The sequence below is a fragment of the Pezoporus occidentalis genome, unplaced genomic scaffold (assembly GCF_034315485.1).
Source record: "Pezoporus occidentalis ecotype Australia unplaced genomic scaffold, CSIRO_AGI_Poc_V1 ctg10, whole genome shotgun sequence".
Classification (NCBI taxonomy): domain Eukaryota; kingdom Metazoa; phylum Chordata; class Aves; order Psittaciformes; family Psittacidae; genus Pezoporus; species Pezoporus occidentalis.
Genome location: NW_026912779.1, coordinates 2,551,277 through 2,568,968, shown reverse-complemented (window position 1 = coordinate 2,568,968; position 17,692 = coordinate 2,551,277). Strand labels below are relative to the sequence as shown.

Genomic DNA, 17,692 nt, shown 5'->3' with positions numbered 1-17,692 from the left:
AAATGATGTGGCAATGCTAGAAGGACGTGAGGAAACCAAGCCTGTATCCAGGAATGGGATGGGAAATGCTACTTCTTGTCTTTATTCAGTTGGTGCTCAGAAAGCTCTATCAAAGATCTGTTTGTCTGTACCAGCAGCAAACAGTCACTGGCTTAAGGAGGGGGTACCTGTGCCTAGAAGAACCTGCACCTTAAATGGCTTAGACCATGTTGGGCAGATGGAAGATGGAAAATAGTCTTGTAAGCATGGAAAGCTGAGGCACAGCACATTTTGCCTATGCTAATGGAGATGTCTGGAAAAACTGTCTTAATTTGTGCAGCTGGGGAGTTTGTTCACAAGACTCTGCTGCTACCCTGAACCTGTTCTGAAAATCCATTGCCAGTAGGTTACTCTGACTGATCTCCTTTACACAACACTTTGGTTATGACCAGCTTTATTGTTTGGGGGGGGGTTAATAGAACTCTGTGTATTAAGTGAAAGTGTGAAGAGAGAGATTTGCTTCCAGTCAGTTAAGAAAGAGGCCAGAGAAGATCAATAGCGATACACAACTTCTCTGCAAAGCTAGGGGCAAATCCAGAGATGTGGATTTGGGGATTAGGTGAGCAATTATAATAATTCCTTCTGCTGAAGAAGGCTCAGTGTGAAAAAGCCATCTTGGTGGTCCATGTGGAATATGGTGGGCCTTAAGTCCACAGCTGAGGGTCCACGTAATGGTAATTATGGTAACTGGAAGGTAATAGATGTAAGTGAAGAAAACTCAATCAGTTTAAAGACTAAGTCTTTATTACTAAAGAATTACAGGTTATTTAGTTCTCAGGTAACAACCACACAGAGCGAACTAGGATATGTATCTGGAATTATACAAACATTTGACTTATTTCCTATTCCAGGAGGAAAAAAAATATCTTTTCCTTAACTAAGATGATTTTGAAAGGTTAAAGTGTGAAAGAAATAGGGGTATTGAAGGCATGTTATGAAAAACTAAATGAGAAACATGTTTTAAAAGGGGTCTCACAGTGTAAGGTCCAGTGCTGAACTCTGTCAAAGAAAGCAGAGGCAGTGCCCAGTCTGCCTATGCCATGGCACGCCAGACTGACCACAGCTGTGTCACGGGGAGCTGGTAAATCAAATTGAAGTGATTCTACAGAACCCTATCAAAATGACTTTTTTTTCCCCTTATTAGACAGAAATACTTAGAGGAAATTGAAACTTTTCTTGGGAAACTGATAGAACTGTAACTTCCTCCAAAAGATGTCAAGGGAAAACCCTCAAAGGAAGAGCATTAACTCCTGTGGTTAGGAACATAATTGAGACTTCCAATATCTTGAGCTAGTAGTTAACTTCTGTAAAAATCGATTCTGAAATGTATCCTGCAAGAAACAATTTTAAGTGGAGAGTAGGTAATATTTTGGCTTCATCAAGAGGATAATTTTAGATGACTCATAAAACAATTGGCCAGACTGCAATAAACAGAGCTTGGAAAAATAACCAGGATATTTCCTTGGTATCCCCTCCCCAAAGGTTCAAGGAATAAATCTTCAAAACAAAACATCCTTTAGAAATGCAAGTGAAATTAAAAGATACCATCTACTGAAATCTCAGGACGGTGTGGAATGATGGAAGGGGGATGTGATCTCCGAATGCTTCAGCCTTGTAGGGAAGAAAGAATCATATGAGCATCTGATATTTTCACTTTGGACCTAGGACGTTGCCCCAAGTACTGCTGAAAACTGAATGGGTTAAAGTTAAGTTAACTGTGTGCAGGAAACAGAATATATTTGCTGGTGTTGGCAGCCCAGTCCCTCTGCTCTGAAGTCTGAAATCTTCAAGCTGGAAGAGTGTGCAGTAAGATGCCTTCAGCTGCTCCATCCAGTCCCGAGTCTTGTCCGTGTTTGAGGTACCCAGCACTCCCCAGAAAGCAGCAGACAGGCACATGAACATTTTGGGTTTGCTTCCCTTTGTTTTTTCTCTGACTGCATAGAGTTGTATTGATCTTTCTTGCTAGATCTGCTTTTATCCATTTCCTTTTTCTGACTCTTTGGAATAAGGTTCTTGGCTTTTCCAGCATCAGTTTAATCTGACAGATGGCAGCTCTCAATGCTGCAGATCAGAGCTTCCCTGTCAGGACAAGAGGAGTCTGCACACACAGAAATCCTAGTACAAAGGTGCAAGAGAAAAAAGAAGGAAGGGAAAGTAGAGAGAAAGGAAGCATTCTCTTTAAAACAAACTACAAGAGGATAAACTCTACTTAAGTTCAGGCTATGCAGCAAAATATACTTGTGACTGTGATGGTGAATAAAGCCCATTTTGAAAACTGGGAAACCTATTTTTGCTCCCTCAGGATACAGAGAAGAAAAGTGATGCCAGGAGTGATTTGGGTACTGTAGTATCCCAGTTTCAGATTCCCTTCAGTAACCTACTGACAGTCAGTGTTTTCAGTGAGGACTGGCTCTAGAGAGTAATAATCCAAATAGCAATTACACATTTGATTTGCTGAGGTGACCAAAATAAATGCTGTAAAGTATTTTTAAAACTAATAGGCTGCCTGTCAGTACATTTTTCCTAGATGGGTGCCATGAGTTTCACTACATACACTGCAGCAGTCTCTAGTTTAAAATGGGTTTTAATAGATTTCAGATCAACACAGTATACATCAACAGATGCATGTGTAGAATCCCAGCCTGGTTTGTATTGGAAGAGATCTTAAAGCTCATCCAGTTCCAACCCCTGCCACAGGCAGGGACACCTTCCACTAGAGCAGCTTGCTCCAAGCCCCTGTGTCCAACCTGGCCTTGAACACTGCCAGGGATGGGGCAGCCACAGCTTCTCTGGGCACCCTGTGCCAGCGCCTCAGCACCCTCACAGGGAAGAGCTTCTGCCTAAGAGCTCATCTCAGTCTCCCCTGGGGCAGGTTCAAGCCATTCCCCTTGGCCTGTCCCTCCATCCCTTGTCCCAAGCCCTTTTCCAGGTTTCCTGCAGCCCCTTCAGGCACTGGAGCTGCTCTCAGGTCTCCCCTTCAGGAGCCTTCTCTTCTCCAGGCTGCCCCAGCCCAGCTCTCTCAGCCTGGCTCCAGAGCAGAGCTGCTCCAGCCCTCACAGCATCTCCATGGCCTCCTCTGGACTCAGAATGCATGATGGTTTCTTGTAAGATCATTTCAAATACTAAGAATACCTGCAGGACCTTAACAGCATTTGCTTTCCTGTAGCTATTTTCATTTGTTTTCTCCATATAAAGGTTGAGAATGAAGTCAGTTCTGATGTTACCTAAATACACAAACATCTGTGCATATTAGACTTTTTAATAGCACGCATCTGTCTCCACTGCAAAAGCTGAATAGTTTCTCTGCAATGCTTAACTCGGCTAAACTGACCTGTCTAACCTGCAAACTCATTGCATTCTTACAAGTATGAAAATGAACTGTCTGCTAAATGGGGCATTGCTCCAGGAACTCAACAAGATGCTGATACCCATTTTTAATTCATTAAATGAATTAATTCTCTTGAGTTAATTCTCCCGTTATTCCCTACTAGGAATATACACTGAATCATCTGGTTCACCAGATTTTGATCAGCTGCCAGGGTGAGTTAGTGCAGAGTTGAGTATGTTGAAGATTAATAAAAGCACACACATCCTGCATCCACGTGCAAAGCACCGAAAATGAATGTGAGGAAAATCAAGCATTGGGAAAATAAAGCTGTCTGGTGCTCAAACAGCAAAGCTTGCTGAAAAACTCTGCTCTGAAATGGACATAAACCAAACCAAATCCCTCCCAATGATGCTAGTGTTGTCCAGTTGCTTTAGTTAAACAAATATATTCCATTTCCCCCCTCTCCTCCACTGAAATGGAGCTTCAGAGGACGAGCTGCTTTGACATGAATAATTGAACCATTTCATGTTCACTCCCATAACACAGAAACAGGAATCTTTTTCCTAAACAAAGCGCTCGAGTTTAAGTTTTGTCTCCTGCAAATCCATAAATCTGGAGCAGGTTTAGATTCAGAGACAGGGGCTTGTTTCAGTGAAAAAAACATTCCGTTGGGAACCATTGAATCTGAACAGTTTCAGCCAGCTCTAGTGAACAGGATCCAAAGGCAGCTTCACTGTGTTACTGAAGAGATGCCAGAAATGGTACAACATAATCCTGAAGTAAAATGTAAATGACAGCCCTGAGGCAGGAAACAAGATTGAGTTACAATTAGAAAACCAGGCTGTCGATACTCTGATCCTCCAACAATGCAAGAAAATTGCCCTCAGTCTCCAATTTCACACATTGTTGGAAGCAAAAACACAGGGCAGGTAAGAAACACACACGTGCAAATGCACTGTAATAAAAGCTGGAAGGAGCAGAGAGCCAGTTGTCCAAAACCAACTAAACTTGAGATCCTGTTGATTTGCACATCTCTAAGTCATTTTCGTAGTTGATAATGGCCAATAGTCATCTATAAATGTCTCTTACTACTAACACTTTAAAATTTAAATATAATGGAATTTTTCAAGAGGGACCACTCTCAAAACAGTCTCTATTCCCTTCTTGTACTGGTTTGGTTTTTTGTTTTATACTTATAAAACAGTAAAACATTTATTTATTGTTTTGTGCCTGTATAAGTTCATTAACATCACTCAACTTGTTCATCTGCAGCGGAACTGAGAAAAGGATCTGTGAATCAATTCTGATGAAAATGTCTTGAACACAGATCAGAGGAGTAGTGCAGGCTGACCTATGCTAGACCATCAGTTGATAGAATCATAGAATCATAGAATAATTACAGTTGGAAAGGACCTTAAGATCATCCAGTTCCAACCCCCCTGCCGTGGGCAGGGACACCTTACGCTAAATCATATCACCCAAGGCCTCGTCCAGCCTGGCCTTGAACACTGCCAGGGACGGAGCATTCACAACCTCCCTGGGCAACCCATTCCAGTGCCTCACCACCCTAACAGGAAAGAATTTCCTCCTTATATCCAATCTAAACTTCCCCTGTTTAAGTTTTAACCCGTTCCCCCTTGTCCTGTCACTACAGTCTCTAATGAAGAGTCCCTGCCCAGCATCCCTATAGGCCCCCTTCAGATACTGGAAGGCTGCTATGAGGATGTTGGCTTTGGCTTCAGGAAACGTGCAAAGTAATGCAAGCATAGACATGTGTATGTATATATGCATGTATGTATAAATATATATATCTGCTGTTTTAGTGCAGTCTCAAGGGCCATCTCATCACTGAGGCTGCCAACACCGAGGTCAGTAGTGATGTGGGTATCCATTTGCTGCCTCATCCCTCTCTGCCTACCACGCTTAGGTAACACTTTGAAGGATTTTTTGTCATTGCTGACCTTAACAGAATTCATACATAAAAGGAGAAAACTCAGGATCCTGCCACTGTTTAGCTCTGTTCTGAATTTTGTGTGTTCAGGGTTGACTCAGAGTCGTTCTGCGTCCTCCAGATATCCTTGATTTATTAATGGCAAACCTGGGGGAAGGAGGATTAGAAGTACTGCAATAGCTGGCTTAGAAATGTAACTTTGAATTTGCCAGTTGGAGCATAGTGTATTTTTGTTAAATATATAATAAAATAGACAAACTATATATACAAAATACACAACTGGACAAGGTGAACACTTTTTCTCCTCTAAAAAGACATTACTACAACATCCATTCTCATCTTCAGATATTCAGTGCCACATTTTCTGAATATCTTGAGAGAATTTCAGATTTTATATGTAGTAAAGGTTTGTTCTTTGGTTTCCTGAAGCATCTTCCTTGACCCTGAGCCAATACTGTCTTTAGCAAATTGAATATCCATTGTGTTAGGAAAGGAATGTTTTTGCATTGTGTCTTACTTGTAGTGATGGAAGCTGAGTTCTGTGTTATCTTGTAGTCTTTCAGCCCTGTCATACTGTCACATTTTGGAGTAGATTGTCCTGGTGTCTCTGGGAGAGCTCTATAAGGCAACTTGATGAAACAGTACTATGGCAATGAGCAATGCTCAGCTGGCTTCCCCGCTGCTGAGCCTCTGCCACAGAGACTTTGATCAGATTTAAAAGGAATTTAGTGCCCTATGGACAGGCACAAAGACTCTTCCATTCCTAAAACCTGATTTAAGGGGGGTTGAACACTTCCCACCCGCTTGAAAAGCTGTTGACCTGCTGTTGTCTCTGATGAATGGGACCTTACTAGAGTAATGGTGAAATAAAAGAGGGAGGTTTTGAATCAGGTTGAATACTTGAGGGCACATCCTTCACTGCCTGTGCTACCACAAATCTGATACAGAGTACTTGAATCATACCAAGTGGACAGATGGGGACAGTAACTTCTTAAATGAACACTGAACTATCCTAATTACCTAAAAAACCCAATTCAGAGACTAATTAAAGCTAATAATACACCTGTCTTTATCCAGGAAAGCAAATAACCAGTTGAGAGATCAACAAGCCCTTCTAAATCTGAGTATACAAATCACAGAGATTACTAATCATCACTCTGGATTAGGCAGTGGATTGCAAACAGAAGTCAAAAGATACTTGGTCGGTAGGGTTATGTCAAGAAAAGGAAATTATTCTATTTGATGGATGCACGCAATTAAAACTGTCTGAAAGAGCTCAAATTTAATCATAGACACAGCGAAGGGCTCACAAACACTCTAAGGAGCAATAATTGGGCATACAAATTATGTAGGAGAAACGCTATGGAGCAAATGTGCTGGTGAAAAACTGAACTGTTCCAGGCAGATCTGGTGTCAAAACGGCCCAAACGCCTTAAATTATTCACAGCCCATCATTTGTGCAGCTCAGTGGATTACAAAAGTTATCGATCAGGTAGTTTATAGTAGTTGGAGGGATTTACAGAAACTCGTTTCTTCCCTTCTGTTACTCTGTAGTACGTTGGGGTTTCACAAAATGCAGGGGGATGAAGCTCTGCATTATTTATAACATGCTCAGCACTCAGCTAATGGGGATGGCAGAGTCAGGAGAAGTCTCCAACCTTTACAATACTGCATTTCCCATCTCCAAAATGAACAGCTTTGCCTGAATCATACATTGTAGATAATGGCAGAAAAGTCAAGCACGATACGTGGTCATAATACGGATGAAAGACTGACAGCTTACTGGTGGATCGCTATCAAACTCTTATTTAAAAAGCAAATCTCCTGTCCCTCCATTGCCCTCCCCTTCAGCATAGCAGAACTCTGCCCTTGTGGAATTCAATAGCTTACTACCCTGTTGGTAGCACAAATCCTTGACTTCTGGGACTGGGCAATGTTGTGTATAATAGGTCGTAAATACTTGAAAGTCAGTCAGTTTGGCATCTACAGAGGAATGCAGTTGGCCATCAGCTTGATCTTTAGCGGTGAACTTCAGATGTATGGGAGGAAATTTCCTCTGGGACACAGTAGACACACAGCCCTCTTCAATCTGTGGGCTGAACTGTTGCATGGTGTCAGAGGAGGGACGTGCCGGGATGGCTGCACTGCAGTTGGTATTGCTTGTGAAGCATCACGCTGTGTTTTTCCACAGGGATGGGAGATCCGCTTCCAGCAACACTGAAGACAAAGTGCAAATCTCCATTCAGAATATACAGAGATGGGGAATTCCTGCAGCACTCACTGAGATCAAGGAGACAGAAGAGTGGCAAGAAGTCTCATCCAGCTTGCTTGCAGTTGGCCTCTTCTAGAAGCAGAGAGAAAAATACGGCACAGAATGCTCAATCTGTAAGTGTTCTGACTTGAAATATGTTTCTAAATCTCCTGGAAGGAACAGGAAAGTTTGAGACTAGAAAGGATGACTGTGATAGTTTACTGTTAACTGTATTCTATAAATGTAGGCTTAACATTTCTGTGCTGTCTCACCACATCCCAGATCTCCCTAACGTTATCATAACGTTATTTCTGCATTTGGACCATATGTGAAATCAGAAGTAGAAAAATCCCTTTAGAGTGAGGATAAAACCTCAGACTGTGGGAGTGGATGTACAATAACCTTAGCTCTGACTGCGATGTTACATATGCACCAGTAAAGCGTGTGTGGCTGTTTGAGCAAGATGTGTGACTGGAAGTGCCAGACTACACTCTTCCCAACAAACCATGGCTGCCTGCTCAGCCAGCGGGTATTGTCACGACAGGATTCTGCAGGATAATCAAGGCTCATTTCAGTGTAACTTCTGGAAGGTTCCATGTCATCAGCCACATATGCTTGTTGCCTGATGCTCACGTATGCCAACACATAAAATGCCTAATGCTGTAATCCTGTAACATTTGAAAGCTTTTATTTTCTATAGCTACTGCAGGCTGGCAAGATAACACTGTGGCAGCAAACAGGAGAGTATCAGGCGCTGATCTAAGCAGAGGAAGAGGGACTGGAGGAAGGTAATGACTAGAACCAAGGAAATTCATGGCCCCTTCTAGGGCTAAGGGTTTATGTTTCTTTTCTGGTTGCTTTGTGGGGGCTATTATATTGTAATGCTGAACCCTTTTCATCAGTGGCCTAAAAGCAGCAAATGTTGCCACGACATGAAGTATTGCAAATTATTTAGACAGTTGATTCCTAGTCCAGAACTGCACCAGCCAGCCACAAGGAAAATGCAAAGTTATGCTCACCCAGCTGGATATGTATCTTGTGACTGGAGCGTCTCTGATCCACAAAGGCTCCTGTTTGAGATTTAGCATCTAGAATTTGAGTTGCTTTCAAAGTAGTTGCAGGAATTAAGCAGAAGTGATTTCTAGTGAGGAGCTGCAATTGGTTCCTGCTCCCTGGAAAACTGAAAAAAAGCACAAGATCAATCAAAACTCAGTGTATATTATTCATCTGACTTTGAGTATAGCAAAAACCCAACCTGGCAGCAATAAAAGGCCTTTCCTTCTGAGGGGCAGCAGAGCCCAGCTCAGGAGCCCAAAAACCAAACCAGGGCTGTAGGAGGCTCTTCTGAGCAGCCTCCTCCAGTCTGCGTCCCTTTATTCCTGCTGCATAAATGTTTGCAGTTTTCCAGGCTCTGCAGGGAATACAGCAGCACATTTAAATGTGAGGAGGAAAGAGCTGGTGCAGGTAACATCACCGCTTCACACCCAGTCCTGAGATCCAAGGTACCATTTTGGAGTAAGAGGATAACGAGTCTGTCAGATGGACAACTGCTCAAATCCTGGAGCGATGCATTGCTGAGGCAGAGGTGTAATGAACTCCTCAGAGGTGGTTTTTCAGCTGGTGTAAATTGACACAGCTTCAATGGAGCCCACAGGAAAACTAGCCCTGGCTTTATAGGAATGCGCAGTAATGATCTCTCCCTCTTCTGTTGGGAAGCTTTTATCCTCAAAAGCTGTGTTCCACACAGATTATCTGGATCATATTTTCTCTGTTTTAAGATACAGGCCTCTCGATTTAACTGCAGCATTTTGTGTCAGAAAAAGGCAGTACCTTCTAAGGGTAGCTCATGCATTGAACTCAGCTGCCAGAGCTACTCACACTGCCTTGTGTAACTGGCTGCTCACAAATCTTTATCTAAAATATAAAGGTAAATAACTATTAAAACCCCTAACCTAAACTGAGGCAGTAAATTATCCCACAAACTGCTTTTACCGCTCCGTTTTGCTGGGATTTACTCAACCTATAAATCAGAGCTGAACAAGAAGTTTACAGAATGATGGCCACAAGGATCTTTATGAGGTCTGCAGCCATAAATGTCAAAGCTGAAGAGGCTGAGCCAGTAACCATCTGAGCTCTACTCGGTGTTAGATGAGAGGGATTCTGCCTCACCCTCTAAAAGCTCGTGTAATTGTTTTGGGGCTAGTTCTTTAAATGCGTGAGCTGGGAGGAGGCTGGTGGGTGCCCAGTGAGCACCCAGTGCTTAGAGCAACCACTTGACACCCACAGGAAGGCAGGGTTTGGCTTCCTCTTGAGCCCACATGGCTTGGACTCAGGTGCCCAGGAAGGTGCTGGGTAGCAGGGTTGTAAAAGAAATGCAGCTTCCATGGACCAGGAAGAGCAAAGGAAATGACCACTGAAAGCAGGATTGTGGGAATGTCAGAAGAAATGATGCTTGAATCGGACTGAAAGTCAGGACAAGGGAGGGAGGCTCTGCTGGACTGAGCCTCCTGCCTCCCAATGGATGTGTGCAGGGGTCGTCCTTCCCCCAGGCTGTTAAACCTGAGGGAAGCAAACATTTAAGCTATAAATGATTTGGTGCAGCCAGAAGGTTCTGACTCTGAAAGCTGCTGGTTTATGTTTCCACTCAGTAATCTTGGTTCTCATCCATCATGAATCTGATTAAAACGCATGTCCTGAAGACTTGACAGACTGAGTGGTAAACAGCTGAAGCAATAGGGATTGCCTTGTAAAGGGAACTCCAGCTCCTGGGTGCTGCTTCCACCTGCAAGGCAGAGGAAATCTAGGAAATAGATCTACTTCCCTCTGCCTGGCTCCCTGTCCTCCCTGCCCCCGGCTGGATGCAGTCATGGAGCTGTGCTGCACAGTGACATCCTGGGTGATGTTAGTTACACACCTCTGGGTCCAGTTCAAATCTGCACCGGTCCCCCACACATGTGGTGTGGCTTTTGTCTGAATAAAACATTGTCATTTCTTTATCAGAGCATGGCACAAACCTACAGAACAACACTGCCAAGAGTTAACCCCCTGGCTCAGGAGCTGGATTGAGGATACTTGCAGGTAGGAGTGAGTCCTTGCTGGAATATTCCTACATCATTAAAACACTGCACTGTGCCTGTTTCTTCTGTTCTGGAAGTAGGTCAAGGAGTTTGTTTTCTGGCATTTTCCCTTCTGTATCTGTTAGATCTTTGCAGGGAAACTCTTCTTTAAAGTATGCACCAATTAGAAATCCAGGTCGTTTGTACTTACGCTGCGCCAGCATTTGGCGAGCAGGGGTTTGGGATTCAATCCTGAACATGCGTTTCAGTAATGTCGCTTGAAGATGAACTTCGGAAAACTCATGTTTTGCCTGGAGCTGGAGTGCCTTGTTCATTATAGCTGCTGCTCTGCAAATGCTGGTTTATTACTTGTGTGTTGCACTTAAATAAAACCTTATTTATCCCAGTAATAGCAGATACTTAGAGAAATCCAGCCAGTTTATCCAGCAAACATTCTGTAATGCCCACAGAGAAGATAAAATAACCATGTTTTCCCATTTATATACTAGGGTTGCATTTTTCCTCTCAGTACTCTAAATACACTCTCTTCAGAGGGGGACTGTATTCTAGATTTCAGGGAAATTATGGCACTAGCTCCTTCAAACCTGCTTGACACCAGTTTATAGTCATGTTTGTTGCTAACTTGGAACAGCCTAGACCACGGTTCCTGAGCGTGGGCACAGCCTCCAGATTCTTCTGTGATGTAGATGTTTATATGTTCATGTCTCTCCCATGCCATCTATCTGCTGTATAATATGAAGCACTGTATTGGTGTTAAGCATAAATTATGTGCATTACTATAGCTAAAGCATGGAAAGCAGTGGCCAGTATTCGGTTTCCTCATGTTCTTCAGTCCTAAATGTAGAAAAGTTACATTTAGGACACAGTTTTTATATACAGTCTTTCCCTGTCAGGTACTTTTGGCTTTGGTTTCTGCATTTTCCCCTTTGTTTGGGTGTTGAAGCCCCTTATGCACCAGACTGTTGACTGTGTGTGATGTCCCGTTTCTGCTGCTGCACTCCTCAGCACAGATTGCTCAGAAATCCTGAGTGATCCCCCGTACAAAGCCAGCGCCATCAACTCCTGAAACGTGTTGAAAATAACTCTCTTGCATTATAAATACTTTTAAAAGCTGTTTTGCATTTTACTTTCCCTGTTTGCTTGTTCCCCTGCAGACCTATTGTTTGTTGTCTTCTCCAAGCCACTTCAGGTGGAGCTTTTCCTCTTGCAGCGCAGGTAGCAGTGAGGCAGACACATGCTGTGGTCTCAGCCTCCAGCTCTGTTAGATTCCTCTATGAACCTGGTCACATCACTTCATCTTCCAGTGTCCCATTTGTGAGCTGTGAAGCGGTACCTGACAGGTGGAAGACTCCTGTTTATCACTGTGCTTCTTACCTTTTCAAAACCAAAAGTATGTGTTACCTTTGCTAAATTATAAGCTAGAGTTTATCTGCTGAAAACCAGCTATCATGGTCTAAAATTGCTTGTGACCTTCCAATTCCACTGTAATGCAGTGCAGTGGGATGGCTCAAAACTGCTCCTGGGTAAATTTAAGTCTCGCATTCACTTCCTTGGGTTACTTTAATTCTCTTTTCTTTTTGCTTTTCAGGAATGACAGAACTAACGGAAATGGTATCACGACATCCTGTGGATTAGAACTGCTGCCGCTACCACACTGCAGCCTCACTGCATGGTGCTGTACATCTCTGTTCCACACCATTCCATTCAGAGTGTCCGTGGACACTGGACCCAATGCAGTGGTGTCAGAGGAGAGGTAAGGCCTGACCGGTTCTGTGCCGTGGTTCCCACCTGCAGTGAGTGGAAAATCATTTCTTGCCCCTGTTCTTTGGCAGTGCTGCACACGTCTGTGGTGGGGTGGTTTCCTGGTTTGGTGGGGTTTTTTTGCTTGTGAGAGTTCCACAGAGAGGCTCGAGCCCATCCAGGACTGCAGGAGATGGAACTCCCTTAACTCTCTGCCTTACTGCAGTCCCTGCACAGCGGGTCATTGAAAATCCCTCATTGCTTTCTATCCTATCTAAACCCAATTTCATTGATTTTTGAGTGCAGCCTTTTTGGGCAGCAGCTGCAGAGGCATCGCCTGCACAGGCATCACCTTCTCAGCTCTCTCTCTCCAAGACTTAAATGGACTTTCCTTTTTTTGGCACATGCACTGTTTTCAGCAAGCCCCATTCATCTGTCACCCCAGTGCATGTGCTGGATTGGACCAATTTCAGCTCCCTGAACTGGGGAGCAGCTGTTCGGGCACATGAAGTGGTCACAGGAGCTCTTGAGGAAGACTCCAGTGCTTACATCAGGGTTTGTCCAGCCTCACCTTCCTCGGAAGAGTTAATTTAACACATGCTGTGTAGGGGGGAATTCTGAGGAGCTTCTAAAGGCTGCTGGGGCTGGGGTGGTATCTTTTCGTTTCTGTGGAAGGGTCAGGACTCCTGTAACAGTCTTCCCTGTAAAGACAGACCTGAGTGTTGGCCACTGCTTTGTGGCGCTGCCTCTGCTGAGGGAATGGGAATGTCCATGCCGAGGTTTAAGGGAATGTCCATGTGGACACATCCAGTATGGATGAGAAACTGAACTGTGGCTCCTCAGACTGAGGTAAGAGTCCGGCTCACCAGTAACCGTGGCAACCAGGCTGTCATTGGGAGCCTCAAGACCTCAGATGCTAAAACATAAAAAACCCCAAACTCACCGCAGCATCCGTTAGCACTCTGACACGTTCGAGATCTGTCCCTCAGTTTTGCTGTACGCAGATGTTGACAGCTGTGGCTGTCACTTGTACGTAGGAGTGTTCTTCCCTGCTCTGTCTGCTCCATCAGCAGCAGAAATTGTTCCTGGTGGTAAATGTTCTGGTGGCTTCCAATTAAAAGGGGATATTTGAATTTCAAGTGGGAGAAACACTGTGAAGGCAGTTTTGTATTCACCTGAAGAAGTGTCACCTATGGCCCCCTTCCAAGCCCAGGGCAGTCACATCAGTATTTACAGCATTCAGCTGTGTTTGCACTTGAGAACCATTAATGCAGCATACCAGCCCTGGTGACAAGTTACATTCTGTTGCTGTCAACAAAGAAAGATGTTGTTTCTTTGTCTGCAAACTCCTCTTTCCTTTTTTATCAACCATTAGGTTTGAGTTCTGCAGGAGGTGTTTTTCCAGTGTTTTCTGGAAGCTGCCAGAGAGGTGATGGAGTGAACTCCTGGGAGCTTGTGGAAGACACTGGTTAATATTTCCCTATGGGATTAAATAAAGGGGTCGGGGTGGGTTCTTTGCTTGGGATGGAATTAATCCATTTGCTAAACCAATTCCCCTCTTTGGGAGGGGAGAGTCTCTGAAATAAATACTTAATTTTAAACCCACTTTAGAACATTGATCACTGCCCTGTGGTTCTGATTTAAACGCATTTGTGCTTTCTACTAGTATAAAGGGACAGGGAACAGATCCAAGTAGTAACACTCCTTAACCTCCTGTCACCGTATCGCATTACGTGGTGTAGACATTTCATGCATCAGCTGTCACTGCCTTGGTTGGGTGTCTTCAAGAAGTATTGCCTCTGGAGCTCAGGTGAGTTCACACCTCACACCACAAGTGCTGTCAGCATGTATAGAAGTAAAACATACAAGAAGTGGCTCTACAAAATCAGTTTAAAAACGTTACTAATAGGGGCTGAACACGTGGGCTGCAATCTTTGGTTAGATTTAAGCAGCAGGAGGATGAAAACACCACAGTATCCGTACTACACCCTGTCGGCTCTGCAGCTCAAGAACTGAACACGTGACTGTGCAGTGCTCACCTGGTAATTCCCAGTTTTTAAACCCACTTACATTCCAGTCAGTCAGCTCCATTCCACAGACTGTGCACAGGTCAGCTCTGCCTTACTGTTGCAGAACCTGCTTTTTCAGTCCTTCAGCTCTCCAGCTCCCGGAATCCCTGCAGCAGGTCCAGTGACCCCACATGGACCTGCTGCTGCTCCATAGTGTGGGCTCAGAGGCTTGGTGGGACCATGGGAAGTACATGTCCAGGACAGATGGTGCCACCACGTTCGGGTATGGTTTATGCTTTCTGCCAGCAGTGTTGATTTGTGCCTGCAAAGCAAAGGGAGGGGTCGTTTGTTTTGTCCCTCAGTTTGCCAGATGATCCTGCTGGTTTTTCCAGGTTCATGTCCATGGTCCCGTATAGGGCAACAGAATTGGAGCTACACTGTGTAACTGCACTGTCTGAGCCATTTCTGATCCTGGAATTGAGGGGTTACAAAATCAGTCCTTTTGGGTTTGTGTGTGTGTGCTGAGGCTGGTTTTAAGCTCTTCCTTTATCTGAGTGCTCACTCTGGCTGTTGATCATTGTTAGCAGATGGAAAATGTAAAATACATTCTCAGCAGCAGATCCTTTGCCTCCCAGAAGAAAACTGGTTCCTTGTATCTAGTTTGTTTGTCCCATTCCAGTAAAGCCAGGGATATGGTTGCCGCTGGCACTAGGTAGGCCTCAGATGTGTGTTTACAGACACAGGTAAAGATCTCAGTGTCTTTCAGCTTTAAAATGCAAAGCAGCTCCATCAGCCCCATCTCCCACAGCTTTTCCTTCTGTGTCCTCTACCTCGCTATGCTTAAGCTTTTGATTATACTTGGGGCACATTCCAGGCTGGTTATCCTGGGAATGTCTGTGAGCCTCTGTTGACTGTTTGAGCTGATCACACACCTGTTTCTCTAAAGAACACGGTGTTGTCTTTGGTGTTCTGTCTGATTCTGTTTAATTGTTCTTTATGAAGATCAGCCCCAGCCAGAAGATAACCCTCAAAGAGGAGACGATCCATCTCGACCAGGACACATCACATGGCTCAGGTTTGCTCAGACCCAAGGTATTTATTTGGATGCATCTCAAGTTTTACAGTTACATCAGATGATACCCAGGATATTCGAGGCTTTTAAGGTTTTCTAAAGGAACAGAGAAAGGAAGGGAGGGAGGAGGGGGGAAGCACAGGGGAGGATTTCTTATAGTCAGGTTGCAGTTAAGTGCAAGGTGGTCTCCATGTGCTGAAGCAACTTGTGCTTTTCATTTCCTATTAATTTAATTTCCTCCATCATCCTGTCATGTGGCACATTCCTCCTCTCGTTTGGCAAACAAGGGGAGGAATGAAAACACACCCAGAGATCAGCAAAACCATTCTGACAGCTCCACTGATGGGAAAAACAATCCCCCTCAGCTGTGCTCATTTGGCCAGCTCAACCCAAGGTCATTGCTTTGAGTCTCTCTGCAAATCATGCCTGGAGCTGGGACCAAACCTGGGCGGGGAGGGGGGAGAAATCAGGAATAAGATTTAAATCTGGAATTCTCTTCCTAACACCAAACCCCAGGAGTCAAAAGCTGTCTGTCATACGTGACCCATGGAGGAGTTGTAATTTGTGGAGCCTGGAGACCTACCCCAACCATGAGCAATGCAGGCAGAACAGATTGAAGGCATCTCAGCTGCTCTGGGACAGTGTAACCCAGCTCCAGGTGACTTCACACAGGGAGTGGTGAGCTCCCTGAAGTGCGGTTGAAATCCCAGCTTTCCTCAGGTCAGTGATTCCCATTGAAGGGGCTGGGATTGTGTAGCCAGCACACAGTAAGTTGAGACTTGTGAATCAAGAGAACAGCATGGGGGGGGGGGAATTGCTTCCAGAATCTTTCCTTGGATACTTCCAGTTTCACAGAGCACACACAGTTGAGGAATATTGTACTTAACACTTGAACTAGATCTGCCAGTGAGTATTTTGGCTACTGGTGTGGGGAAAAGGCAACCTAAAGTAACCTACTGAAAAGGTACAGTACAGTTCTTAGACATCTTGTTTTAAAATGACAGTGGCTCAGGCTTTAATTCAGGTGGCGAATCCATGCCTGGGCCCTTGATGGGCAATGCCATCATGGGAATTAGCCCACGCAGGACAACACTAGCTGTAAGGTGTATGTGGGTGCAGAAAAATAACAAAATGCAATAACCAACAAGTAGCATCATCCATGGGTCCTGTTTCTTTGGCAACTTCTGGCGTGTGGTCTGTGTTGCACTGAGAGTTTTCCATGCAGGCAAGTGGATGGTGGGTACTTACTTGTGACTGAAGTGCTTTTGAGTGAGACCAGAGAGAAACTCCAGATCCAATCTTTCTTTCTCACATGTTTTTGTTCATCCCATGGAACTCCGTGTGTGTGTCACTGAGTTCACTGGCATGAGGTGGCTATTGCAGCTAAGTGCTGCGGGTGCATTTGCTGCTGCTGCTGAAGTCACAGTTCTATGAAGTCATGGTTTATGGGATCACAGAATCGGCAAGGTTGGCAAAGATCATCAAGTCCCAACTGTTCTCCACCACTAAACCTGTGTCCTGTGCACAAAATCCTCCCTGTCTGGGGAGAGCAGACAGACCGATGGCTGAGCGGCTGCATGGACACACGGAAGGGGAAGGCCCAGGCCCAGGCACTTGTGCTGCAGAGCCTATGGCTGGAATAGAGTTTGCTTTGTTTCCAGTGTGGTCATTTCTTTCCCTTAGGAAACGGAATGGTCACTGAATTGTGTTCCCCGAATAGTCACATGGGTTTGTGGTTGAAAATACTCCCGTCTCTCCACCCCAGAATAGACCAAAACCAGTTTAAACCCAGGTAGCACAGTACCTCCCTGCAGTGTTTTGGATAGAGCAATCCCTAGAACAGGGCTGTGGTCTGATGTCAGGCCCACTGCTTCCAAGCACGAAATGGTCATGACCAAAGGAAGCATCACAAACTCATACGAGGTTTTATAATATATTAAGTGTGGAGATGTTCAGCTTTTCACATTCATCATTGCAGGAGATCTCCAAAGATTTCCATTTTAATAAAAAGGGAATTGGGCTGCAATCCCCCCACGTGCAACCCCCCGAGTGGTGCTTTCAGGGAGACAGCGAAATCACGGGATGTTGAAAATGAGAAGCAATGCCCAGGATGAAGTCAGGTTAGAGATTTAATTGGCTTTAATGGGAAAATCAGCTACTGAAAATAAATGTAGCTGAATTACTGCAGGTCACGTGGAGCTTCATGAGGAGAGTGGCCAGTGGGT

General features: G+C 44.5%; 1 protein-coding gene across 1 annotated transcript in view; it reads left to right on the top strand.

The window, feature by feature from the left end:
* Window positions 1–17,692, top strand: part of EFEMP1 (EGF containing fibulin extracellular matrix protein 1) — a 378,486-nt gene that overhangs the window by 34,963 nt on the left and 325,831 nt on the right. The window lies entirely within an intron of this gene.